The 27178-nt window shown below is 42.7% G+C and overlaps 1 protein-coding gene across 21 annotated transcripts in view; it reads right to left on the reverse strand.

The window, feature by feature from the left end:
* NRCAM (neuronal cell adhesion molecule) overlaps positions 1–27178 on the reverse strand; it is a 280578-nt gene that overhangs the window by 127864 nt on the left and 125536 nt on the right. For 20 of the 21 annotated variants that reach the window (XR_014713314.1, XR_014713315.1, XM_084641210.1 and 17 more), the window contains exon 3: positions 20335–20414. The exons of the other annotated variant lie outside the window; for it this stretch is intronic. The gene's annotated coding sequence lies outside the window, so the exon portion shown is untranslated. The remainder of the gene's footprint in view (positions 1–20334; positions 20415–27178) is intronic. 21 annotated transcript variants of the gene reach the window in all.

Raw genomic sequence — 27178 nt, forward strand, 5'->3', positions numbered from 1 at the left:
TCAGATGCTACTGCCAAAGCAACTGATTACAAACTTCTACCTGGAGCATGTATTGGTAAGTGTAGCTCATGGGTAGGCACATTGTTATTTTCCAAATTGGAGAACTGATTTATGGAAACAGAAGAAAAATTAAGACTGAACTTCAAAAATGTGAAAATATTTTAAACTATACAGTGAGAGAATACTATCTCTGGAGAAGGCCAGTAGAGTACAATTTGAACCCAATCAGAAAATATACAGTTCCATAATTATGCTTCTATTATGACCATCAGCACTGAAACCCCACACTCTTAACTTTTGTCTTCTCACCCAAGTTGTAGCCCTGCATTTCTAAATAAATATGCAGGTAACGCTGTAAATACAGTTCCCCATTCTAGTAGTACTAAATTGTATTGTGCGTAATTTCTGGTATCAAAGTTATTGGAAATTATGTTTTATAAAATACTTTTTTAAAAAACTGCAATTGTGGAATTCCATGTGTACTTTCTTTATTATATATATATATACTATATTCCATAGTGTGTAAGTTCCAGCACAAACAACACCGTAAAGCAACACACTTCCTAAAAATATATAGAAGATTTTTTAATGGTTTTGATCATATGCTTTGCTATGCTTTAAAATTCTCTCACTCTTACCTTATTTTTAGAATGAATCAATAACTTTAGTCAACCCAATTATAATCAGAATAATGGTACTTCAGACAGACAGCTATTTCCCGGTCTGAAGTGAGACCTGGAGATGACAGAGATGTGCTGGATTTCACTATTCAGGATTTCTAATTGTAAACAGTGTTCAGCTGCTGACACCTCAAATGTTAAAGGTCAAATTCTGTTCTGAACGACACCAGTTGAACTAATCCAGAGTAACTCCACTGAACACAGAACTTTGATTCTGTACAGAGTTGCTTTATTGCAGTTACTCCAGATTAACACTAATTTCAGTAAGAACAGACTGAAGCCCTTAATCTTTAAGGCAAAATTACAATTCCATGGTTTTTCAGTATAATTCATCCACATGTATGGAATTATTTAAAACTGTGATTTCTTATATGCATTGTAATGAGGGGTTGGACAGAATGAGCAAACTACTTCAGCACTGTTTGACTTCCTCTCCTGGCCTTGTTTTCCTAAACCTCCAAAAATCATCCACTGGTTTATTTCCATCTTTGCTCTCTCATCAGTCTAAAGGACGCTGCCTCCCACAGCCTTCACAACTTCATCCTCACCCAGACTTCCTTACAGGACCTACATCCCAAAGCAGTAATGGTGGCAAGCAATATGTCAGGACTTGGGGTTGTTGCCAATTTTCCCTATGGCCCTGCAGGGGAAACTGCTGTAGCCAAAAACAGAGATCAGGGAAATGTGTGGAAAGGTGATTGGGGGAAGGGCCAAGGGGATGACAATTGTGTACATTTATGAGAGTTTGCAGGTGTAATGGGGGGAGGTGGGGATTTAGGGGAAGGGTTTATAAAAATCTCCTACCAGATGCAAGAATTCTAAGTAGGAGCTCTGGTAGCCACTGTTTTGGGGAAAGTAAAGACACACTCCCCATCAGCCTACTTCCTCTTGAGCCCCTCTCATCCTTAAGGGATCATCGCTGCCCATCCTGGCTAAAAGCCATTGATGGACCTATCCTCCATGAATTTATCTAGTTCTTTTTTGAACCCTGTTATAGTCTTGGCCTTCACAACATATTCTGGCAAGGAGTTCCACAGGTTGACTGTGCATTGTGTAAAGAAGTACTTCCTTTTGTTTGTTTTAAACGTGCTGCCTATTAATTTCATTTGGTGACCCCTAGTTCTTTTGTTATGAGAAGGAGTAAATAACACTTTCTTATTTTCTTTCTCCACACCAATCATGATTTTTATAGACCTCAATCATATCCCCCCTAAGTCGTCTCTGTTCCAAACTCTTTTCTCCTCGTACGGAAGTTGTTCCATACCCCTAATAATTTTTGTTGTACTTTTCTGAATCTTTTCCAATTCCAATATATCTTTTTTGAGATGGGGTGACCATATCTGCACACGGTATTCCAGATGTGGGCATATCATGGATTTATATAGAGGCAATATGATATTTTCTGTCTTATTATCTATCCCTTTCTTAATGATGCTCAACATTGTTAGCTTTTTTGACTGCTGCTGCACATTGAGCGGATATTTTCAGACAACAATCCATGATGACTCCAAGATCTCTTTCTTGAGTACTAACAACTAATTTAGAACTTAATTTTTACATATAGTTGAGATTATGTTTTCCAGTATGCACTACTTTGCATTTATCAACACTGAATTTCATCTGCCATTTTGTTGACAAAATGTTTGTTTCATCTGTCATGTTTGGACTTGACTATCCCATGTAAGCAAAGGTTACTTACTATAACTGGAGATTCTTCAAGATGTGTGGTCCCTATCTGGATTCAAAGCATGGGCGTGCATGCACACCATGCACCAGAGCTGGAATTGTTCATAGTAGTGTCTGTTGACCTGCGCACACATCGAGCACACGGTGCGTCCGAGGCTTTAAGAGGCTGCATGGGTCGACGCCACTCCAGTTCCCTCTTACCAGGTGGTAGGAGAACCCGGAGCCAGGGCCATCCCTACAGGGGTGTGGAGCCTGGGGTTGAAGTGACGGATTCGTCTCTTCCGAGACTGACCGTCCTGGCCAATCGCACCGGCTCGTGGGGCCCCCCAAAACGCTGGGCTCAGAGCGGTCGCCCCGATTCGCCCTACCCAAGGGATGGCTCTGCCCAGAGAAGAGGGGACAGAGAGCGGGACTGGAATCCAGATACGGACCACACATCTCGAAGAACCTCCAGTTATGGTAAATAACCTCCTCCTCTTCTTCAAGGGCTGGTCCCTATGTTGATTCCAAGCATGGGAGAGTAGCAAGCAGTACTTTGGGAGGAGGCGGGCGTGAGGGCTTTCAAGAAGACCAACTGTGTAGGACAGCATGACCGACAACAGCATCCATCGTCATGGAGTGAGATAGTGTAATGTGTGGAGAAGGTGTGTACAGAGGACCAGGTTGCTGCCTGGCATATGGCCTGCCAAGGTACATCTGCCATGAAGGCAAACATGGCAATGTGAGCCTGTGTTGAGTGGGCTGTGATCCTGAATGGAAGAGTGGTGCCCGAGAGGTCATAGCATGTTTCAGTGCAGTGGGAGACCCACTTGGAGAGGCATTGTGAGGGTAAGGCAGAGCCTTGGCAACGTTCAGTGATGGCAACGAAGAGTCACGGAGATGTGCGGAAGGCCCGGGTTTGGGGGAGGTAAAAGGTCAGTGCCCATTGAACCGCAAAGGAATGGAAGGTGTGCTCCAGGGAGGAGGCGTGGTGTTTGGAGTAGAAGACTGGGAGGTGTATACTTTGGTTGAAGTGAAAGGAAGAAGCCATCTTGGGAAGGAATTTGGGGTGGAAGACAGTAGCGGGGGGGAGGTCTGCCATCATGGCCGCTAGCTCACTGACATGACATGCTGAGGTGATGACCAGGAAGATAACCTTCATGGAGAGGTGGGCAAAGGAACAGGTCACAAGGGGCTCAAATGGGGGTTTGGTAAGGGCTGAGAGGACCAGGTTGAGGTTCCAAGGTGGGAAGGGCTGTTTCACGGGAGGAAAAACATTGAGAAGTCCCCAGAGAAATCTGGAGGTCATTGGATGAGAGAAGATGGAGAAGGCATCCACAGGAGGGAGGAAGGCACTGAAAGCAGCTAAATTAACTCGGATAGCGGAATGAGCCAGGCCCAAATGGTGGAGATGGAGAAGGTAGGTTAGGAGTGTAGGAATGGAAACAGAGTTGGTAGGAATGTTATTTCGGCTCATCCAGGCTGTGAAGCGACGCCATTTGGCAGAGCAGCAGGTTGAGTAGAGCGTTTTCTGCTATTAGTGACATTGCTGCGGACAGGTGTAGAGCAGGCCAGGTCTACAGTGGATCCCCAACCAAATAGCAAGCTGTGAGGTGAAGAGGGAGCGTGATAGGGTGTTGAAGACGGCCATGGTTCTGTGTCAGGAGATTGGGAATGTCAGGGAGAGGGGTGTGAGGGCAAGCGGAGAGATGGAGGAGATCAGTGTACCAATATTAGTGAGGCCATGAGGGGGCTATAAGGATCACCATCACTCGACCCTTGAGTATTTTGCATAAGACCTTGGGGAGAAGGTGAATGAGGGGAAATGCATAGAGTAGATGTGCAGGCCAGGAGACAAGAAGGGCATGGCCCTGAGAGCCTGTGCCCAAGCCTACTTGGGAGCGGAACACGGGTAGTTTGCTGTTCTGTGGTGTTGCAACGAGATCACAGTGAGCATGCCCCATTGGTAGAAGAGGGACTGGAGAGTGGGATCGTGGAGTTCCAACTCGTGGTTGGTGTGGAAAGAATGGCTGAGTCTGTCTGCCAAAGAGTTGCTGGTGCCTGGGAGGTGTACAGTATGTAGGGTGATTTGGTGTCAGAGGCACCAGTTCCACAGGTAGGCGGCTTCCACGCACAGAGAGGGGAACTGGGCACCACCCTATACATTTATATACATGACCGCTGTCATGTTGTCTGAAAGTACTTGGACATGGAAGGAGCGGAGGAAGTCTAGAAAGGCTTGGAGCTCAAGGATGTTGATGTGCATCTGTGCTTCTCGTGAGGACCAGAAGCCCTGAGCTGTGCAGTTGTCGAGGTGGGTGCCCCAGCCCACTAAGGACACGTCTGTGATGAGGGTGGCAGTGGTTGTGGGGGGTGTGAATGGCATGTCCACCAGGACCATGGACGGGTTGCACTATCGTCAGAAGGAGGTCAGTATGTGGAGGGGAGGACCAGCAGATTGGTGAGAGAGTCTACCTCTAGATCATAGACTGTGCAGAGCCAATATTGGAGGCTGCACATATGGAGGTGGGCATGTGGTATAACAGCAATCTAAGCTTCCATGTGTCCTAGAATGGAGAGGCATTCGCAGGCACGTGCACACGGATGATGTCGGAGCATGGTAATGAGGGCAACAAGAGTGGTGAAGCGGTCCCTGGGGAGAAAGGCTTTGGATGCCATGGAGTCCAAACATGCTCCTATAAAGGTAAGTCTGCAGGTAGAGACGAGGACTGATTTTTTTTCATTGATGCATACTCCTAATTTCTGAAAGAGGGTGCGCAGGGTGCATATGGTGGTCAAAAGGCGGGAGCAGGAGGGTGCCATAAGAAGCCAGTCATCTAGGTAAGGGAATAGAGTGTGCCCAAGTTGGTGCATATAGGCTTTCACAAAGACCTTGGTAAATTTGCGAGGGGCAGTGGCTATCCCAAAAGGGGAGGACACGGAACTGTTAATGAGCATCGCCCACCACAAAGTGAAGGAATTTGTGATAAGCAGGATGTATGTCTATATGAAAGTATGCATCTTTCATATCGAGAGCTGTGATTGAGGCTCCGTGGGGGAGGGAGGGGATGAATTTATTTAAGGCATGGAGGTCCAGGATAGGGTATATACCATCCCCTTTCTTTGGAATGAAGAAATAGGGGTACTAGAAGCCACGGACATGGTGGCTATGTGGCACAGGTTCTATGGCGCCCTTGAGGAGGAGGACGGTGGCTTCATTATGGAGAAGGTGGAGTTGGAAAGGGCCCGGGGGGAAGGAAAGGAATTTGATTAGGTATCCCTGACAGTATCCCAGCAGCTGGAGGTGATTGAGCTCCAAGTGCAGGCAAAGAGTGCTAGACAACTCCTGAATATGACGGGAGGTCTGTCTATAAGAGTTATCAGTGGTTTTGCGGGTCTCAATCTGAGAGTCAAGACGATTTCTTGGGTCACAACCATTCCTCCTGGAGGGTGGCCGTATGTACTGGAGAGGTGCAGTGTGGGTGACGCACATTGCGATGATGGTAAGGGTCCCATGAGGCCCAAAACGGCCATGAGTAGGGGCTGCCATGCATAGGCAGGGGCCGTGAGTATCGGAACCAAGGGTTGGCAGTGTGACTAGTCCTGAGGGTAGGCACAGTGCTGAGGGTCTGGACTTTAAGAGTGAGAAGGTGAGAGAGATGTGTCCGGTTCAGAAGACCAGTCAGACTCCAACTGTTCCGGGAACGGGGAGGCGATGGTGCAGGTGGTACCAATGGTAGCAGTGATGTCAGAGGACAGTCAACTGTCAACCAGGAGAAGGGGCTTGGCTTGTTGCTACCGGCACAGAGGAACAAATTACGAGGGGTTCATTGGATGGAGTAGGGAGCCTCAGGCCCAGTGGTGGTCCAGAATGTGGTGGGGTACAGCATAGGGTAACATTAGCTCTGCTGTTGGTGTAAGAGGGGATAAACAACCTGGAGTGTGCAGGACTGGGAGCACTGAGCTTGATGGACCCGGTGCGGTCAACGGTGCCAGGAGTGATGTGGAGAGTCCCAGTGTTGGAATCGACGGGGCCGGCAGAGAGCAGTGGCATTTAGAGTGATGCTCTATGCATGCTTTCTTGGAAGTTGGTGCTGAAGTCAAAGTCAGATCTTCAGCTATTGCGTGTAAATTCTCACCCAACCGATCCCTGCTTGGGGAGGAAACGCTGCACTTTGAGGTGGTCCCAATTGGGGAGCCACCCTTGTGCCCATGCCTGTGCTTCTTGTGCACGCGGTGGGGCTTGGACGGTGCCATATGGGAGGGGACAGGTGAGGTGCTCACTGTAGGTGACAGGCATCGCTCTGGTGGTTCCGCCAGAGCTGGATCTTGCTGCGCACGTGGCTTCCTCCATTAGAAAGTTTCGGAGCCAAAGTTTGCGAGCTGCCTACGTCCGGGATGGAAAACAGCAGCAAATGGAACAGTGAGAGAATATGTGGGCTTCGCCCAGACATTACAGGTAGAGGGTGTGCTTGTCGCTCACTGAGAAGGAGCAAGGGCATGAGGCACAGTTTTTAAGATGGTTTAATGGGACATAATCCCTTCTGATGATAAGTCAATTTTAAGTAAACAATCTTTCCATGAATATTCAGTTTCACTCTCCAGGAAGGCTGTGTGTCATCAAACGCGATATATTTCAGAAACAATGGCTCTTGAACGGCTCTATAGTAGTAATCATAATGTGATTAAATGTAACATCCTTGTAGGAGAGGTAAATGTTAAAGAAAGCCACCACAGCAGCTTTAACTTCAAAAAGGGGAAGTACACAAAAATGAGGAAGCTCGATAAATGGAAATAAAAAGGGTGAACTGCCTGCAAACTGCATGGGGACTATTTAAAAACACCATAAATAGACTCAAAACTAAATGTATACCCCAAATAGCAGAAATAAAAAAGAACAGTAAGAGGACCAAAAAACGTCACCATGGCTAAACAGCACTGTAAAAGAGGCGATTAGAGACAAAAAGGCATCTTTTAAAAATTGCAAGTTAAATCCTAGTGAGGAAAAAGGAACGTAACATAAGCTCTGGGAAGTCCAGTGTAAAAGTATAATAAGGCAGGCTGTGGTGGGTGAGGCCTCTCAAGTCCCCACCAGACCACAATTTGGGCTGGTTCCTTCTCCAGACTTGTGGCATACAAGGGATTCTCCAAACAAAAAAGATGCCTTTCCCTCTCCATCTTCTGGGAGAGAGAGAATCAGAGTAAAAGAAAAAGACAAAGGTGCTCAATCTTTTAGGCAGTCCTTTGGGTACCCCTTTGGGGTTTGGCTTATCTGCAAGCTCTACGGTCCCTGATCAAGGTTAGGGTCTGCCTCCAACCCCTTCTTTTGGTAACCCCGGGTTTATACCTGGTCCATACATTCTCAGGTGTGGCAGGATCTGTGACCATTTTCCTCTTTGTTGATCTATCCCCGAAGCCAGCAGTCTCTGAGGCAAAGCAGTCTTACCGTAGTCACCTCCCCATCCTGTGGCAGGATTCCCTTTTTAAGCTTCCTCCCTCCAGGCAGAGCAAACCTTAGAGGTGTGCCTGGCTAGTGCTGGCTGAGCCCATAAGAGCTTGTTAGCCTCCCCTCTACTATTCTGAATTGTCTGTAATATGAGTCAGCAAATAATTGCAAAATGTCCACATTTTGTGCATTTATTATATCTTGTGCCTTTGGCTGGACGTACATCTCTTGGGCTATGAGTTTTCCCACTTCTTGTGCAGTTGATCTGGAAGGCTTTGTAATTAGCCTGGGAGTTCTACCTCTTTGCCTCAAGGTTTTTATGATAATTACTTTTAGCACTCATGCTGTGTCTGTTTACTTCTTCTAAATTAGTTTCTGGTTTGGCAAGTTTGTATTGCTGCTTCACAAGTTTGGACTGTCTTGCTATTTAAATAGCTGTATATAGGGTTAAGTTTGTTTTAATTGTAGTTGTTATGAAAGACTATACCTGCAAGGGCAATAACTAATCTATTTCTAATGTTTTCACCTTTTACAGGCACAAAACCACAGTTGTCAGCCAATGCATGTAAAGCTCTAATAAAAGATGCCATAGATTCCCCTGGTTCTTGAATTCTCCATTTTTTTGAGATATAAAGTATGCCTCAAACATAGCCAGAACTCTGTCATAGTCACCTTTCTGACTGTCTTCAGTGAAGGAAAGGATTTAAAGATACTGTCTGCTTGCATCCCATCCCCATAGCATACACTAAAGAGCATACCTGTTTTCAGTTTACGGGTGGAATTTAGTAGCAATTCAAAATCTTGCAAAAAGTTGCTTCCAATCTGTCTATTCTGAAGGTCTGACAAAGCTGATTTACTCTGGGGCACTGAAAAATGGCATCAACTTTGTTGGGTTTTTTTTTCTGCTTGCAACATTTGGTGCAGCTTTCTTTCTGTTTCTGTTCTCCTCTGGCATCAGTTTGGCTTCCTTCGCTTCTGACACCATGACATGTGCCAGATATGGACTGATTACACAGCTTCCATCCCAGAGACGCACCAGATGTGTTCCTGTTAGAAATCTTACTACACTGCGCCCTGTAGCCATTACCGGCTCAGGTAAGGTGTTATCCACTGTGCCACCTAGTAGCTGAACAGTGTAATACAGTTTAGCTTTTAGAAAATGACACTTTTCCTCCCTACCATCTGCTATCTCTTCCTCCAACCAGCTCTCTCTTTCCCAGCAGCTCCTGGCTGTCTGGACACCAGTAGTGAGAATGTTGAAAGTGGAGGAAGAGATATTCTTAATGCCAGTGCTACAGCACCTTCCTGCAAACACAGTCATTACAGGGGAAATCCTGGATAAGGGAGTTGGAACAAGAGTACAAGAAATCTAAAAGGACATCTCATGCTGAGATTTGCATTTTCTTATTGTCAAGTTTGTAAATACAATATTAAGACAAGAGTTTAAGACCCACCCATACATAGGCTAGTCTGCAACCATGGGGTCTGGCTCCACAGTTTGAGAAAATGTGGTGATATTACTTGGTGAAATTAAGCATACTGCCCCCGTCTCTCTGAATTTGTTCTAAGCTGTACCATTGCAAAGATTTCTTAGCCCTTTCTCTTTGGATTGGGGTTGTCGTGTTTTGCCAATGGCATGTTATAAATTTTCTGACATAAATTACAAATTATTTCAGAGTGATGCTTCAGAATCAAGGTCAGCTCAACACATGCTCCTACCAGGTCATGTAAAGTGCTAAATTCTCATTCACCACCTGAATTAAATGTGCATTAGAAAAGGATTTAAAAACCATTTAAGTTTCTAAATCCAGGGAAATAATTTCAATTTTTAAGATTAATAAACAAATACTATAACACTGAAAAACAATTTTCGCCAAGTCTATAAGGAACAGACTTATTCCTGGGCAGACACATTTAGAATCCTTGTATGAGTACTAGGGCATATGAGAAACACTTTGGTCTCTGCTAATCTTATGGTTCTCTTCTAATAGGTCTTGAAATATTAAAAATGCAGTAAGTTAATATCTACAATGTTCATTGGGGGAACTGCAACAAATCTGATGTTCAATATCATAAAGCAGAATTTCTGACTACAAAGCTAATAAGAGGAATGACTGAGACTTTCTGAACTTCAAACATACGTTTTCCCAAATGTTTAATCAGCAAGAGTTTACCCAAGCCACTGAACACCCACTGGCACTGGACTAACCAAGATATTGAATGCCATAGGGAAAAAGAGAGAGAGAACACAAGGATTAAAAAAGGATGATTAAAATACTGTTTTAAAAGGAACCATTCTGTGTATTCGGGTCATGGGATTTGTACAAAAAACAGCACCTAGTGAAGTGTGGATTATTATGACAAATATAATTAAACCCTAACTAACTCTAACTATCCTTACAGAGCAGAAGAAAAGACAGCTATTCAATTTCCTTTCACTGTTTTAATGACATTAGGGTCCAGAATTTCAAAAGCTGGGTGGCTTTTCTCTTACCTGTAATTACTGTCACTTGGTTATCAAAGCACCTGATCTGAAGGTGCAGTCAGATATTTGAACTACCAAGTGACCTACATTGTGTCTGCAAATAACTACAGACATGAAAAAAGAGACCACACAAAAACTGAACTGAATTTGCTCCTATTTGTAAAAGATGAGACATCTGCCTCATACATCCGAAAAGTCATCAGGTCCATAATCATCACTTTTCCATAAGATGAGAATGGCATCTACCAATGTTTGCCCCCTGCACTTCCTCCCCAACCAAATGGTCTCAAGGAAACTACTGGATGCCAGGGCCATCTGAGCAAATGTCACGTGCCCTCTGCCTGCAGCATCCCACACAGCGAGATTCCTGCAGGAGCCATGCTGGCAATGTGTTCACTCGTTTATGATCCTAACAGTTCTCTCTAACCCTTTGGAGGTATGTGCATTTCACTCTTCAGTGAAGAAACTACTACAAATTAGTACCCAGCCAACATGTCTGAGAATTCTCATGACACCAGGTGGGAGCAATGCCACAATGAAAAGTCATTCCCATGATCCTAACTCTAACTCCACTCCTCCCTCCTATGGGAGCCCAATCCCCGGGAGCACCTCTGCAAGGATGGGAAACAAGGGGTCTGTGCTGTAGAGGGGAACATTTGGCTATATATATTTAGGCAGAAGAAAGTTCTTTAAATACAAATAAAATTAACCAAAGAGACTTCTTAGTATTTTTGTTCCCCTTCACTGCTTTTGATTCACACACAGGCGTGCCAAGGCATCAACAACAAACAATGACACAGCAATCTTCAAAATTCATTCAGTATTCAAAAAGGTTTAAGAGTTAAAGGGCCTTACGAAGAGATGGCATCACAATAGATTTCCTCCCCCAGCTTTGTTTTTATTGTAGGGAAAATAAAGTCACTTACCAAAAGTCCACGCTTGCTGCATCTCCCACAGACTTCCTTCACACTGCTACTGAATGTTTTCCACACTTCATTGTACTATGCACTTGTATTCATGCTATTCAAATAATTACACAGTATGGTCATTCTTTTTCATTCCTTTCAATAGGGGCACAATTTCTTCACTTTTCTCACTGAGATATAACTTTGACACACACAATCTTTATGCATACTGTGCATTATATCATCTTTCATGTTAGCAGTCTATTCAGCTCAACCACCTGATGGCTATGACACCTGCTTTTACAGAACTATGTCTTATCAATTTTATGTAACTACTGCTGGATTCCTATTCTGTATTCAGCAAATTTATAGCACACAGAGTTCAAACTTCCTTTCACTTTCTATTTCTCAGGATAGACAGGGGATTAAGACACAGATGAGGGGATAGATTTTAAATTGTGGGCTGCAAATCTGAGCTGTCCAGCCCCCTCACTCCCATAGTGAGCATTTAACTGGAAAAAGCTAATGTACTCAATGCTTTTTTTGCCTGTCTTCACTAGCAAGGTCAGCTCCCAGACTGCTGCGCTGGGCATCACAGCATGGGGAGTAGATGGCCAGCCCTCTGTGGAGAAAGAGGTGGTTAGGGACTATTTAGAAAAGCTGGACGTGCACAAGTCCATGGGGCCGGACGAGTTGCATCCGAGAGTGCTAAAGGAATTGGCGGCTCTGATTGCAGAGCCATTGGCCATTATCTTTGAAAACTTGTGGCGAACAGGGGAAGTCCCAGATGACTGGAAAAAGGCTAATGTAGTGCCAATCTTTAAAAAAGGGAAGAAGGAGGATCCTGGGAACTATAGGCCAGTCAGCCTCACCTCAGTCCCCAGAAAAATCATGGAGCAGGTCCTCAAAGAATCAATCCTGAAGCACTTACATGAGAGGAAAGTGATCAGGAACAGTCAGCATGGATTCACCAAGGGAAGGTCATGCCTGACTAATCTAATTGCCTTCTATCATGAGATTACTGGTTCTGTGGATGAAGCGAAAGCAGTGGATGTATTGTTTCTTGACTTTAGCAAAGCTTTTGACACGTCTCCCACAGTATTCTTGTCAGCAAGTTAAAGAAGTATGGGCTGGATGAATGTACTATAAGGTGGGTAGAAAGTTGGCTAGATTGTCGGGCTCAACGGGTAGTGATCAATGGCTCCATGTCTAGTTGGCAGCCGGTGTCAAGTGGAGTGCCCCAGGGGTCAGTCCTGGGGCTGGTTTTGTTCAATATCTTCATAAATGATCTGGAGGATGGTGTGGATTGCACTCTCAACAAATTTGAGGATGATACTAAACTAGGAGGAGTGGTAGATACGCTGGAGGGCAGGGATAGGATACAGAGGGACCTAGACAAATTGGAGGATTGGGCCAAAAGCAATCTGATGAGGTTCAATAAGGATAAGTGCAGGCTCCTGCACTTAGGACGGAAGAACCCAATGCACCGCTACAGACTAGGGACCAAATGGCTAGGCAGCAGTTCAGCGGAAAAGGACCTAGGGGTGACAGTGGACGAGAAGCTGGATATGAGTCAGCAGTGTGCCCTTGTTGCCAAGAAGGCCAATGGCATTTTGGGATGTATAAGTAGTGGCACAGCGAGCAGATCGAGGGACGTGATCATCCCCCTCTATTCGACATTGGTGAGGCCTCATCTGGAGTACTGTGTCCAGTTTTGGGCCCCACACTACAAGAAGGATGTGGAGAAATTGGAGAGAGTCCAGCGAAGGGCAACAAAAATGATTAGGGGTCTAGAACACATGACTTATGAGGAGAGGCTGAGGGAACTGGGATTGTTTAGTCTGCGGAAGAATGAGGGGGGATTTGATAGCTGCTTTCAACTACCTGAGAGGTGGTTCCAGAGAGGATGGTTCTAGACTATTCTCAGTGGTAGAAGAGGACAGGACAAGGAGTAATGGTCTCAAGTTGCAGTGGGGGAGGTTTAGGCTGGATATTAGGAAAAACTTTTTCACTAGGATGGTAGTGAAACACTGGAATGCGTTACCTAGGGAGGTGGTAGAATCTCCTTCCTTAGAAGTTTTTAAGGTCAGGCTTGACAAAGCCCTGGCTGGGATGATTTAATTGGGGATTGGTCCTGCTTTGAGCAGGGGGTTGGACTAGATGACCTCCTGAGGTCCCTTCCAACCCTGATATTCTATGATCACCTCTGAATCCTCTTGCTCTACCCTTGTGATGGGGAAAATGGTATCAATGGTTATCTCAGTCCATGAAGACTTCATGTGTCCCCTTCTCTTTACAGGTAAAAAAGATCCCTCAGCCATATTCCAGGTCTCATTTAACTCTGGGAGTTGGCCCTTTCAGCCTTTATCTGCACTGGACACTGGCTGTAAGTTGCAATGAGCTAAACATTCTTATACTCCTCCTACCATTAAGATTCCCATTCTTACTCTTTTGACCTAAATTTGACCTTCAAAATGGTACAAGAAAAGCTTTCCTCTGGACACCTGCCAATTTGGCTCATAAAAAAAAATTCTTACCTTATTCAAAAAACAGGTAATGAGTGAGACCCACAGCATCCTGGAAACACAGCTCAGCAATACCTCAACTATCGGGGAATGAAGCAGGGCAGCAATAGTGGAAAAATGTCCCATGAATACCCAGAAGGGCTTTAAATTAAGAAGAGGGGCCCCCATGAGAGCCTTTTGGCTCCCCCGGCTGGTCAAATATCCCTGTGCACTTGAGGATAAGGAAAGGCTAAGCTCTAGCATATTTGGGATCAAGCGCTTTTCATTCCCTGGCCCCCCAAGAGTTGGCCATGCTTCCCCACCCCTCAGATGGAGAAGAGCATTTGAAGGAATGCATAGTGAGAATTCCACACATTATTATTAATAGTTTCTTAATTGCCAAAGGATGATCTAGGTGCCTCACAAAGACAAGGCTACTGCCCCCCAAAGTGCATAATGTACATTCAACATGGAACAACAAGGAAAGATAATAAACAGGTATGTATGAATGGGGAGAAGGGGAGAAAGACAGGGTTGCAATATAGTATTATCTTGTAGTTACTTAGACCGCATCTTGCAAAACACTTAGACACATACTTAACTTTCAGCTTGACTATTGCCAGTGATTTCAAAGGGGTCCTCTCATGTTTAAAATTAAGTATGCACATGAATATCTGCAGGATCAGAGCCTTAGGAATGTAAACAATTACGGTTGTTACTTTTAAATACATAAATATATGTGACTTGTCCTTCCTTTCTGCTTCTCATAGGCAAAACGACAAGTCAGTTTCTAGGAATGCCCTCTTCTGTACTCAATACAGTTAAACTGATGGCTTCAAATTTTAGGTCCAATTCTATCTTTATTTACACCAGTTTTATATGGGTATAACTCTATTCACTTCAATGGAATTCTTCCTAATTTACACTGAAAAAGTGGGAGTAGGCTCAAGTTCACAGTCTTCATTTTTAACTATGCTGCAACCATTCTGAAACAGCACAGCAAAATTTAAACATTCACTCTTTTCTTATAACTTCCTGTATACAATCAGAGGATATGTTTTCTTGAATTTCATTATAATCTTAAGAACTCCATTATTAGCTTCTCTTTTTTAAACAATCTTTATAATTCAAAACACATTTTCTCCATATTTCCTCACAAGAATTGTAGCACCACTTGTATATTCCATCAGAACCGAGAAGATGCAGAAAAACAGCACCTGAGGAAGATAGGATATATTCGCCATTCACAATAAATCATGCAAGAAGGAATCTCAACCCTTCAATGGATTTCCTAAAGAGAGTTTGCTTACACAAAATTTGTTTTTATGTTCAAGAATAAAAATGGGTAGGATAAGTCACTAACAATATAATTTAAAAAAACAACAGATGCCCTTTTTACCAAAACATGAAAAGACAACCTTATTACCGAATTATTTTATTCTCCTTTTACATTTTAGTGTTCATAAAAAAGATATGTGCAACAAAGTTTATGCCCAGTAATGCATATCTAATAACAAAAGTGTATCCTTATCCAACCTTATAAAATACTAAATATCTATTTCTATAATAAGTTATAGGCATAACCTAAGACAACCTGTATAAAGTGAATGTCAAAAAGAAATAAAATATTTTAGTAAAACATAAAATAATGTAAGAATTAACTTTAGTTCAAAAATATTTCATTCAGAAAGAAGCATAATAATTCATTTATTTGTTGCACTTATTCACTCTAAGCAGCTTGAATAAACCATCTGATTTTTTAAAAACTGTTGCACCATTCAAGAGCATAATTCCTAGATGTTTTCAGTTAATATTTCTAAAATATTTGTGGAATGCAATGCTCATAAAGGTATGGTATCTTCTACAGCTCATTTGGATTCAGGCAAGCATTATGCATACATTTTCCCCACATAATTCTGTAAATATGCTATAATTCATTTTATTGACCTTCAGACACATGTATCAGGATACACCGTACAGAAAGATTATACACCATAGATTAAGTCATGAGGAAAAATAATGTTTTAACCAAAGATGTGAAAATTGATCCTTTTAATATAAAAAAAATCCTAAAACTTTGACAATTCCCTTATACCAATATAAGGGAATGACCTCTTTTCACATCTAAATCGGTTTGGTAAATAAGTCATCTGTCATTCAGGCCCTTAGCAAACAATGTGCCACGATACCCAGTATCTGGAAGGTTTGTAACCAGAGTCCTGTAGGTCTGGTGACTTGTCTGCTGGGTCCTACAGTTGCTCCTTTAAAAATAAATTTCCTAGCGCTCCTGGCTTCCTCATTTAGTTGTACCCCAGAGCATACAACATGTCTGGAATTCTAAAACTATTCAGTTTACACATTAAGGTGCAAATAGTCTGGAAACCATGGTGTGATCCAAAATTTAAAACAGTTGCTAAAACGGAATATAGCAAATCACATTTGCAGCAGTGATGAAGGAGAGGTTCTGGATGAGGAGAGGAAAGGATAGAACTGCTTACACATTACTAAAAGATTCTGTTTGGAATGCGGTAAAAAGAGGAAGAACTAGTCCAAGTGTCTCAGCCATAACCGGTAATATCACTGTCACCCTTTTCCTGCTGGTAATCAATTGCGCTGACTCTGACAAAATACGTAAAAGTTTTGACATGAGAACAAATGTTTATCAGAGATAGTTGTGACCACTAACTCTATTTCACCTCTTGATATACTTTATTTGAAACAGAAAAGAATATTTTTCTCTGAAGCACTGATTGATCACAACAAAGCTACAGTAAATTACTATTTTCTTTGTAGAAGAAATACTTTAAAGTCAATCAGTGTTGTTTCTGTTTAAGATGTAAATACTACAGTGCATTAACAATTTATGATACCAACAGAGAAGAGAGATGTATTATATAAACACACATATATATACACACAAAAGAAATTTGTCTGCAAAAGCTGTTGTGATCTATACTTTTAAGTTATTCTTTTCTCAAAGTTTCATGAAAATCTCAAATTTATGTTCACACTCTGCTTTACTTAGTACAGAATTCCATGAAAAATAAGTAACCAAAATTCATATTGTTTCCTACTTTTAAAACATGTATTCTTTCAAAGGATATACACAGCTAGAAGAAATAATATTATTTTCAATGGCTAACCTCCAGTGCTTGTTTATATGTAACTTTTTATATTATTTTTGCCAAACACAATATATAGTCAGGGGTGAAAGTAAGTTAAAGGATTTACCGGTACACCGGAGTCCTAAGCAGGGGGCATGGCCTCAACCGGAAGAGGCGGGACCTTAAATCCCCAGGCCCTTTAAATCAAGATTTAAAGGGACCGGGGATCCAGCTGCAGTAGTGGTGGCTGGGAGCCCCCGGCCCTTTAAATCACCCCCAAGCCACTAGCTGCAGAGGGGGCTGGGAGCCCCGGGGCTCAGGTGTGATTTAAAGGGCCCAGGGCTCCAGCTGCCGCAATCGCAGCAGAGCCCCGGGCCCTTTAAATCACTGAGGAGCCCTGGGGACTCCCGGCTGCCACCACTACCCCAGGGCTCTGGCAGAGCTTTAAAGGGCCTGGGGCTCCACTGTGGTAGTGGCTGCCGGAGCCCTGAGCCCTTTAAATCCCCGCCTGAGCCCTAGGGGAGCGATGGCGGGATCCGGCGGTGATTTAAAGGGCCCCGGGGTGGTAGAGGGCTGGAGCCCTGGGGCCCTTTAAATGCCCACCGAAGCCCCACAGCCGCTAATCCAGGGCTTTGGCAGCAGGGTTCCAGCGGGGATTTAAAGGGCCGGGGCGGTAGCGGGGGCTGGAGCTCCGGGGCCCTTTAAATCCCTGCCGGAGCCCCGCCGCCACTACCCCAGGGCTTTAAATTGCCATCTGGGAAAGCCGGTCCCAGTACGGTGCACCGGTTCTTGCCGTACTGAGGTGTACCGGCTTACTTTCACCTCTGTATGTAGTTCATTGATTCATTTAGCCACCACAGTATGTTAATAATTTATTTGTATTTGCAAAGCCTTTAAAACATTTCAAGTGTAAACTTTAACACCAGAAATGTATGTTCTTTTTCAAAATATTTGCACTGTTTAATTCCTTCTGATAGTATTTCATAAACCAACGAGTTTGTTGGCAAATGAACGGATGACAATATTCAAAGTAATGTGTGTTTTCACTTTTTGTGGTTAAAACATTTGATAGATTTCATGCTGAAAGGTGTTCATGCTGAATGATACTTTATACAGGTTGAACAATAAAGAATTATATTCCAAACTTGTAAAAGCCAATAAAACCACATGAATTGTAATTATTTTGGAAACTAAATGGCATCAACGTTTAAATATCCATTCTTTGTTTTGTCATTCTAGCACTGTGCATTGTACACTCATTATCTATTCTTTCAGCAGTATTAAAAGGCTTTAGAAACTGCTGACAGTAATCAACTATCTAGTGAAGCAGCAAAGCTCTGCAATATTACTGGACCATGTCAAATATGAAAAGACACTTAGCTCCTGCAAAATAGGGTTCCCAATGCCTGATGACATTATTGAACAGCTACAGTACACACATCTGCTTAATTTTAGAGAATCCGTAAGAGCCCGTGAATTCCTGAACAGAAGTCACTGTTCAGTAAAAACCAGAATACATCTACACCAAGATACATCATTTACATGTTTTTGCTTTGAATTCCCATATCGAACACAGCACCCCTTGGGTGCTTCACTAGTGCTTGTTCTATTTTACTAAGTGCTTAGGTAGCTTTCGCATAAGCAGAGAATTTTGGACAGAAACACAGAAAGTTAGTTTTGGTCACTGTGGAACAGCCAGGATTTGCAGCTTTAGGTAACCAATTAACAACATTTTAGAATATAAAACACAGCAGATGATTTCAGACTAACAATGAGTCCAACTGAAGGCACAAACAGTATAATTAAAACATGATAAACAGCATCCTCTCTAGCCCATACCCATAGTCTTTCTCTCCTTTACTCACTATTGAGAGTAGTTTATAAAGCCTTTTAATCAACTCTGTAGTGTAAACTGAAGCTAGCTGGTCTGCCTAGCAAGTTTGTTCACAAGACTTGGGTTGGGTTTCTTACCTCAGAATCAGACATGCTGGATTGGGATCCATAAAATACAGCTGGGGTCACTAGGTTTTAAACCACTGCTGGATTCCAGGGCCTATAGACCAACGCTCTGTGTACCAGAGAAGGAGACTACCAAAGTACAAAGGTCATCACTGGAAAGGCAGCAGTCACCACACCACAGTTATTTCCTATTATTTGTATATCTGAATAACTGTGGGATCTCAAAAACAACAGTATGATGACTGCTGACAGTTTAATGGCAACCACAGTATTCAGCGAGGGCAAGGTATCTCTCCTTAGAGAATTCCCCCATTGTGCATGGCACAGTTGTTATTCTCATTTCAACTTAACTAAGTTTCAACAAACAAAGACAGCCTTGTGTGTAATCTTCCTTATATTGGCTTATTACAAATCAAAATGACTGATGAAAATCAAAATATAACAGGAAAAGAAAATTCACGTAATTGATGTTCATTCTATCTGTTCTAATTTCATACTTCCCTAGTCATTCTGATTTTATCACAAGAGATACTGAATGAAATCCTGGAGCAACTGAAGTCAACTGCCACCCACTCATCTCACCAGGTGGGATATAGATTGGACCTGCTGTGTGGTGGACAGACCCAGAAAAGATATGGAGGAAAGGAGCTCATATTGGATATCTTCTGACCAATTTGAATAAATTCAAATCAGCGGGGCTTGATGCTATTCACCCCAGGTTACTGAAGGAATTAGCTGAAGAAATCTCGGCGCCACTGGCAACAAGGTTTGAAAACCCATGGACGACAGGTGAGGTCCCAGAAGACTAGAGAAGGGTTAACATAGTGCCCATCTTCAAAAAGGGGGAACGGAAGAGAACTACAGACCAGTGAGTCTCACCTTGATACTTAGGAAGCTACTAGAGCAAAGCATAAAACATTCCATTTGCGAATACCTGGAGGATGAAGGGATGATCACCAGCAGCCAGCAGGATTTACTAAGAACAAATCAGAATTCAGAGGGATCTTGATAAACTGTAGAAGTGGGCTATAGACCAGTGGGGTGCCTAGGGGAGGCAAGCAGCAACACTGGGTGTCTCATGCCACCCCTGTGTGGTGGAGCCCAGGCCAGCTCCCGTAGGGAGTGTGGAGAGAGTGCCACGCTTACAGCCCTGCTCCACCCGAGAGCAGCTCCTCCCCCAACCCTGTTCAGCACCCAGTCCTGTTCTGCCTCCAGCCCAGCTCCACCACAACCCTGCTACTCCCCAAGCCCCGGCTCCACCCTGCCCCCTACTCCACCCCCACCCAGCTCTGCTCCCACTTCCTCTCTGCCCCCAGACCATCTCCGCACCTAGCCCCAGCTCCTGGCCCATCCTGAGTTCTGCCCCCAGCTCCGCGTCAGCCCAAGCTCTGCTGCTGAGGAAGCCTTGGCTGTGCAGTAGTGGGGGGGGGGGCGAGGGGGCAGAGTCAGTTACTGGTGTGGGGGCACAACTGGCAAAGTTTGGGCATCTCTGCTATAGACAACAAAGTGAAATTCAACACAGAGAAATGTAAGGTGCTGCACTTCAGGAAGAAAAACCAAATGCACAAATACAGAATGGGGGTTACCTGGCTTGGCAGCAGCACTGCTGAGAAGGACCTGGGCGTTGTGGTGGATCACAGCTTCAACATGAGCCAACAATGTGATGCTGTTGCAAAAAAAGCAAATGCAATTTTAGGTTGCATGTGTCATAAATATAAAGGGAAGGGTAACCACCTTTCTGTCCACAGTGCTATAAAATCCCTCTGGCCAGAGGCCAAACCCTTTCACCTGTAAAGGGTTAAGAAGCTAAAGGTAACCTCGCTGGCACCTGACCAAAATGACCAATGAGGAGACAAGTTACTTTCAAAGCTGGAGCGGGGAAGAAACAAAGGGTCTGTCTGTCTGTGTGATGCTTTTGCCAGGAACAGAACAGGAATGGAGCATCAGAACTTCTGTTAAGTTAGTAAGTAATCTAGTTAGAAATGCGTTAGATTTCCTTTTGTTAAATGGCTGGTAAAATAAGCTGTGCTGAATGGAATGTATATTCCTGTTTTTGTGTCTTTTTGTAACTTAAGGTTTTGCCTAGAGGGATTCTCTGTGTTTTGAATCTGATTATCCTGTAAGGTATTTACCATCCTGATTTTATAGAGGTTTTTCTTTTACTTTTTCTTTTATTAAAATTCTTCTTTTAAGAACCTGATTGCTTTTTCATTGTTCTTAAGATCCAAGGGTTTTGGTCTGTGTTCACCTATGCAAATTGGTGAGGATTTTTATCAAGCCTTCCCCAGGAAAGGGGGTGTAGGGCTTGGGAGGATATTTTGGGGGGGAAGACGTCTCCAAGTGGGCTCTTTCCCTGTTCTTTAATACGCTTGGTGGTGGCAGCATAGGGTTCAAGGACAAATCAAAGTCTGTACCTTGAGGAAGTTTTTAACCTAAGCTGGTAAGAATAAGCTTGGGGCGGGGGGGGGGGTTCGTGCAGGTCCCCAGATCTCTAGCCTAGAGTTCAGAGTGGGGAAGGAACCTTGACAGCATGCAGATCACAGGAGGTGATAGTAGTGCTCTGCACAGCACTGGTTAGGCCACAGCTGGAGTTATATGTCCAGTTTTGGTCACCAATGTATAGAAAGGATGTAGAGAAACCGGAAAGGATCCAGAGGTGAGTGACAAAGATGATCAAAGAGATGGAAAGCAAGAAAAGGCTGAAGGAACTGGGTATATTTAGTTTGGAAAAGAGGAATTTAAGGGGAGACATGATAACAATCTTCAAATACTTGAAAGGCTGCGATAAAAAAGATGGAGAAAAGTTGTTCTCTCTTCCACAGAGGGCAGGCAGGACAAGAGGCAATGGGTTCAAACTACAGCATTTCAGATTTAGATTAAAACTCAGGAAAAACTTCCTAACTGTAAGAACAGCAGGACAATGGAACAAATTGCTTAGGGAGGTTGTGGAAGCTCCTCCACTGGAGGTTTTCAAAAGAAGACTGGATAGCCATCTCTCTTGGATGGTTTAGACACAATAAATCATGTAGGGTTTAGACTAGATGGCCCCTGAGGTCCCCTCTAACCCTGTGATTCTATTATTCTAACACAGGGACTCTTCAACTTGCCATTGGCCAGCCAAAAGGACATGAGAGCTGATTGGTCCCTCACTCCTCCTTCCCCCTCATTAATATAAACCTTTGCCTGGGTCTTTTAGAGACTGCCCCACTCTCCTTCCCCATACTTGTAGCATGTTTTTTAAAATGTTGCAGGTCTCACTGATTGCCTGTTTCAAGGGTCAGGAAGAAATTTTTCCCAGTGGGGCTAAATTGGCAGTGGCCTGATAGGTTTGTGTTTTTTTGTTTTTGTTTTTTGCTTTCCCCACAGCCTCATGTAGTTAGGTTAAATAAGAGCAGGACTCCGAAATTAATATTAGTAATTTGTAGGAATGTTTAGTTGTCGCAACTTGTGAATAGTGTCTAGTGTGGATAAAGGCTAAAAGATCCAGCTCCCAGATCTAAAAGAGCCCTGGGAGTTTGATGGTGGACTCGTGGCTATGGGGGAAGGGGAGACCTTAAGTCATTGCAGAGCAAGGTCCCTCTTTGGTAATCTCCATCCCCCGTGAGGGAAGGAGGATTCAGAAGAGTGAACTGAACCCTACGGGTAAGCGGAGCAGAGCCTGTTTTGAGTTATATGGTAAAACCTTGTAACCCAGAAAACTGACCCACTTTAAATGCCTGGTATGCAAGAGTCAGGGAGATGGAGCAGATTACACTGTGGGTGGGTGCTAAATTAATAAAGTTAAAGCCTGCTACTTAAATCCATCCCTGTGTCTATCTTCATTCACCTGCATGGCCTAATCAAGGGAATTTTGCAACCGACTTCAACGGGGCCAGCATTTCACCCAGTGTTTTCCACCAGTTGTACAGGGGAATGTATGTCTGCCTCAATCCAAATGTTTAATTAGCTATAGCCATTATTAGGACAAATTCTGCAAAGTGAATGCAAAATGAACCCACAGGATGTAAACAGGTATAGTGGTATGCTAAACGGCTGAAAAGTACTGTAGTGAACACCGTGTAAAATAATGCTATCATAGTGATGGGTGCAAAGTCAGGGCAGTGCACAGTAGTATAACTGACAGGCAAGGTCTGATGCAGGCTGGATCTCAAACTCCCCCAGGGAAAATACTGTCAAACTCAGCAGATGTCAGAGGCAGTTATCGTACTGAACAGACACAACTGCACCATACACAACAACAGAGATCAATGCAGACACCTGTCAAGGTGCAAACGCACATGTCATACAGTGCCCTTACGGAATGGCTCTGTCCTATGTCAGTGTACATCACCACAGCAAGCTCACTTGACCATGCCATATCCCTGCTCCTCAAGCATTTTTAATGTGTTAGACCTGTTTGTGGGAACGTACTGTTATGGCACCAACAACAGGCTTGTGTGAGGAGATAAAGAATTGTGTCAGTGTTGTGCTTCAAGAGGACTAATGGGGGAAGGGAGCATTTGGAAGTAGTGGTACCAGTGCTTCAATCTGCAAAATAATTTTAGTTGTGTGTGGCTACTCTTTTACTGCCTCTGTATAGAATAATTTAAAAGGCAATGCCCCATTTTGGACTGGTGATATACCATTTGCCACTCGATTCCCTTTTTCCACCACCTCAATATCTAATTTAACAAAGACTCTGTTTATAGATTACCAGAATCTCTCACTGATGCTCTTGCAGTTTTCATCTTCTTGCACCAAATTACACTACGCTACCTCTAAAATCTGGTGGTGGTGGTGGTGATGGTGGGGTGTTCCATTATATTGACCTTTCACGCTTCGTTACCCCACGGAATTGCATGGAGTTCTCAACATTTGGCCCATTGGCTACTGCTACTTTTTTTGAGATGATGTTGTAAATGTTCTTCCTGAAACTTCCTAGCAACCCAAATGATTATTAACAACAAACTCATATTTAATTCCATGTAGCACGATAAAGATTATTAATATTTCTTGCAGAAGCTTTTTGTGTCTCTCTTCCCTTTAAAGTACCCCTGGGCATTGGTATGCAAAAATAAAATTGCATAAAACCTTCTCTCTACACCATCTTCCCCTCCTCCAGCTCTTCAAAAAATAATGCTTTAAATGACCAAGTGAATCCATTCCTGTTTGGCAGTGCACTATTAAATATCGCATCAATACAGGGGAAATGGTAATTGCAAGGGTAGCAATGACTGTTTCACTAAGTATAATAAAACTCTTTGTGGTGGGCTTTTAAAATGATTTGGATAGTTTCTGTCTAATCCAGGGGTCTGCAACCTTTCAGAAGTGGTGTGCCGAGTCTTCATTTATTCACTTTAATTTAAGGTTTCACGTGCCGGTAAAACATTTTCACATTTTTAGAAGGTCCCTTTCTGTAAGTCTATAATATATAACTAAACTATTGTTGTATGTAAAGTAAATAAGGTTTTTAAAATATTTAAGAAGCCTCATTTAAAATTAAATTAAAATGCAGAGCCCCCCGGACCGGTGGCCAGGACCCGAGCAGTGTGAGTGCCACTGAAAATCAGCTTGTGTGCTGCCTTTGGCACACGTGTCATAGGCTGCCTACCCCTGGAATCCATGGGCCAAAACCTATTCAGCAGTACTTACTTATGTATCTCATCAACTTCACTGGGGCTACTTGCACGATTAGAGACTATTCATGCGAGCAATAGTTTGCAGAATCAGGCTCTGTATTTCTAATAACTTAATTCTGAGAGAGCAGTGAGCAAATATCAGATATATCCAGGGGTATGCTTTGGCTTCAACATATGTGAAGTTGCTACAGTTTCCTTGCAGTTTTAAGTATAGTTGCCAGTCACATTTGCATCAGTGCTGGAAATCAGTCAAAACCAAAATCAGCCTACGTAAACCTGTGATTAATTTTCAACTGACTAAACAAAGCATATTTTTGTAGTGAGTACAGTCATTTCACAAGGTCGTAAGTTAAAATGCTGACAAGTAGCACACTTTGTGAAGGTTCTGTGAACTGCATCTGTGCTTCACACTAGATATTGTTTTGGGGGAGTCATGTGGGAGAAGGGAACAAAACTTCATTGTTTACTCAAAAAAAGAATTCAGGCATGGCCTTCCCTTATACCCCACCTCCACTTTTCACATCACCACGCAGAGGGGCCTTTTCTTCCTACCAGCAGTTTTTGTGAATGACCAGAATTCAGAAGTGTGTCACTGATCAGAATCCAAGGCGTAACACAGAATTTCTTTACACTTCTCTAACTTCCTGGATCTTCTCATTGATTTGATTTAATCTTATATAACTCTAACTTTAATCAACAAAAAATAAACTTAACAATGTAACCATGTTTCAATCCTGACTGATCGTTAAGGCTTCAACTGTTAAGTTACCTAATAATGTGACTATGCCTACTGAAGTAAATAGGCATACTCATATGCTTAAAGTCAGACACATACATAAGTACCTTCCTGAATAGGGTCCTAAAATCATAACCCAGGATTCTGACTTCACTTCTAAATGGGCATATTAACATCCCAAAGACATCTTATTAGATTTATAATAAACTAAATAAGCATGTATGAAAGAGATTTTAGTGTTACGCAAAATACTTCAAGATAACTCCTTCTAATGTATGTAAGCCATGCATATGAATCAAGGGAAGAGTCTACTCCGCTGCATCTTTTGTGTTATGCTTTTTAAATTTTTTTAATTTAGTCTTTTGTTTTCAATATGGTGAAATTTTAACTAGAGTAAACTCTCAAATAATGGAGACGAGAAAATACACACACACACACACACACACACACACACACGAAAGCATTTAAAACACACTAACAAAATTCTAAAATGACTTCCTGTTAAAATGTGTACCATACAACCAATATATGATGACGGTATAAACAGTTTTCATCAACTCTCCATGAATGACCTACTTAACTCTTTCACAACTTTGCACCGCATGAATAATTCAATCATCCCAAACTCAAGACAGTAACAGATCTGTAACACAGTGACCCACCTACATGAGGGTGAAATAGAAAATATTTAAGAAAAAATGTAAGCTGTACATGGTAAGAAACATTAAACAGAATAAAATACTATCCACTATCCCTTGTGGCTTCACTAGTAAATATTGTGCTATGTTGATCCTATTAAATATTAAAAAGAATGGTGGTGAATCTAGGGAAAATGCTAAAATATATTATTCTTAATTAAATTCATTTGTCTTTCATGAATTAAAACTATCCTGAGCTGTGCATATCCTGTAAGACCAGGTGCTAGCTCTAGCAAGCAGACTCAGATGAACAGTTTGCTTGCTGTATATTATTGTGCCCCCATGTCCAAAACACAGTTGAGCATCTGCAAGTTGTACAATTACTTGGAGGAAGTGAACTTGTGCAAGTAAGTTATCTTCATACATTACACTGCTCCAGATTCTGAGGGCCTTCAGTACTTGCTGAAATGATGTAGGCTGAAAGAGTTACTCCAGCTATAGGACTGGAGAAGCCTATTGAAACATCTATTGACAAGTGGGGATGAATATGTGGGCTAGACTAGGTCATTAAAAAAAAACAAAAAACCTAAAGACTTTTTTGGGAGAGATGAAGAGGAAGTAGGAGCTCCCTTCAGTCCACATTGCAGGCTTTAAGTTGTGCTTGCAACATCTTTCTTTCTTTTCTCTGGCTGGATAAAGTCCATTCCTGCCTGCCTATTTTTACCCCTCATTTATCTCTAGTTCCTTTGAAGTACTTCTTGAGAATGTAACAGCCCAGTAAAACTTTCAGGTAGAGGCTAGCCCTTAGAGACTCCAGGGGAAATAGTATGGAATAGTTTATACATCTTTCACAGTCCGTAAGGTGGGTAGAGAGGCTCTGTGGGCCACCAGCGATGGAATCTAATTTTGACTAAACTGGGATTCAAAACTAAACTCAGTCCTGGATTAAAGGGGAGGAACTCTCACAGAAGACAATTGGTCAGCACTTCTGAGAATCAGGCCACTTATTTAGGTGACTGAATATAGATTTACGTGCCTAACCGTTAAGCACTAAAGTTTGAAAATTTTGGCCAAAACTCTTATCTGAACATCATTTTTCCTCTGGATTATTCTTTCCCCTCAGCTACATCATTCTTTCTGATGTAAATAGTTTGCCACAGTGAAAGTGAAGAGACTTCAAATTTATGTAACAAAAGTATGCAAGTAACCTGGGAACTAAAACGAGCGAGGTCTTTCAAAATTATTTGAAAGTTATACTCTACAGAACTAAGGAAAAAAAAGGCAGAAAGCAGTAAAAGATCAAGTTAAAGTTCCTCACAAAGAGCTGATACAATTGTGCAAGACTTTATAAAAAAAATGCAGCTTGGCTAATTCAAAAGCATGACTAACATGTCAGAAAAAAAAGTTACAGAACATAAACTTAAATTGTAACAAAATC

The sequence above is a fragment of the Lepidochelys olivacea genome (genome assembly GCF_965140295.1).
Source record: "Lepidochelys olivacea isolate rLepOli2 genome assembly, chromosome: 1".
Lineage (NCBI taxonomy): Eukaryota > Metazoa > Chordata > Testudines > Cheloniidae > Lepidochelys > Lepidochelys olivacea.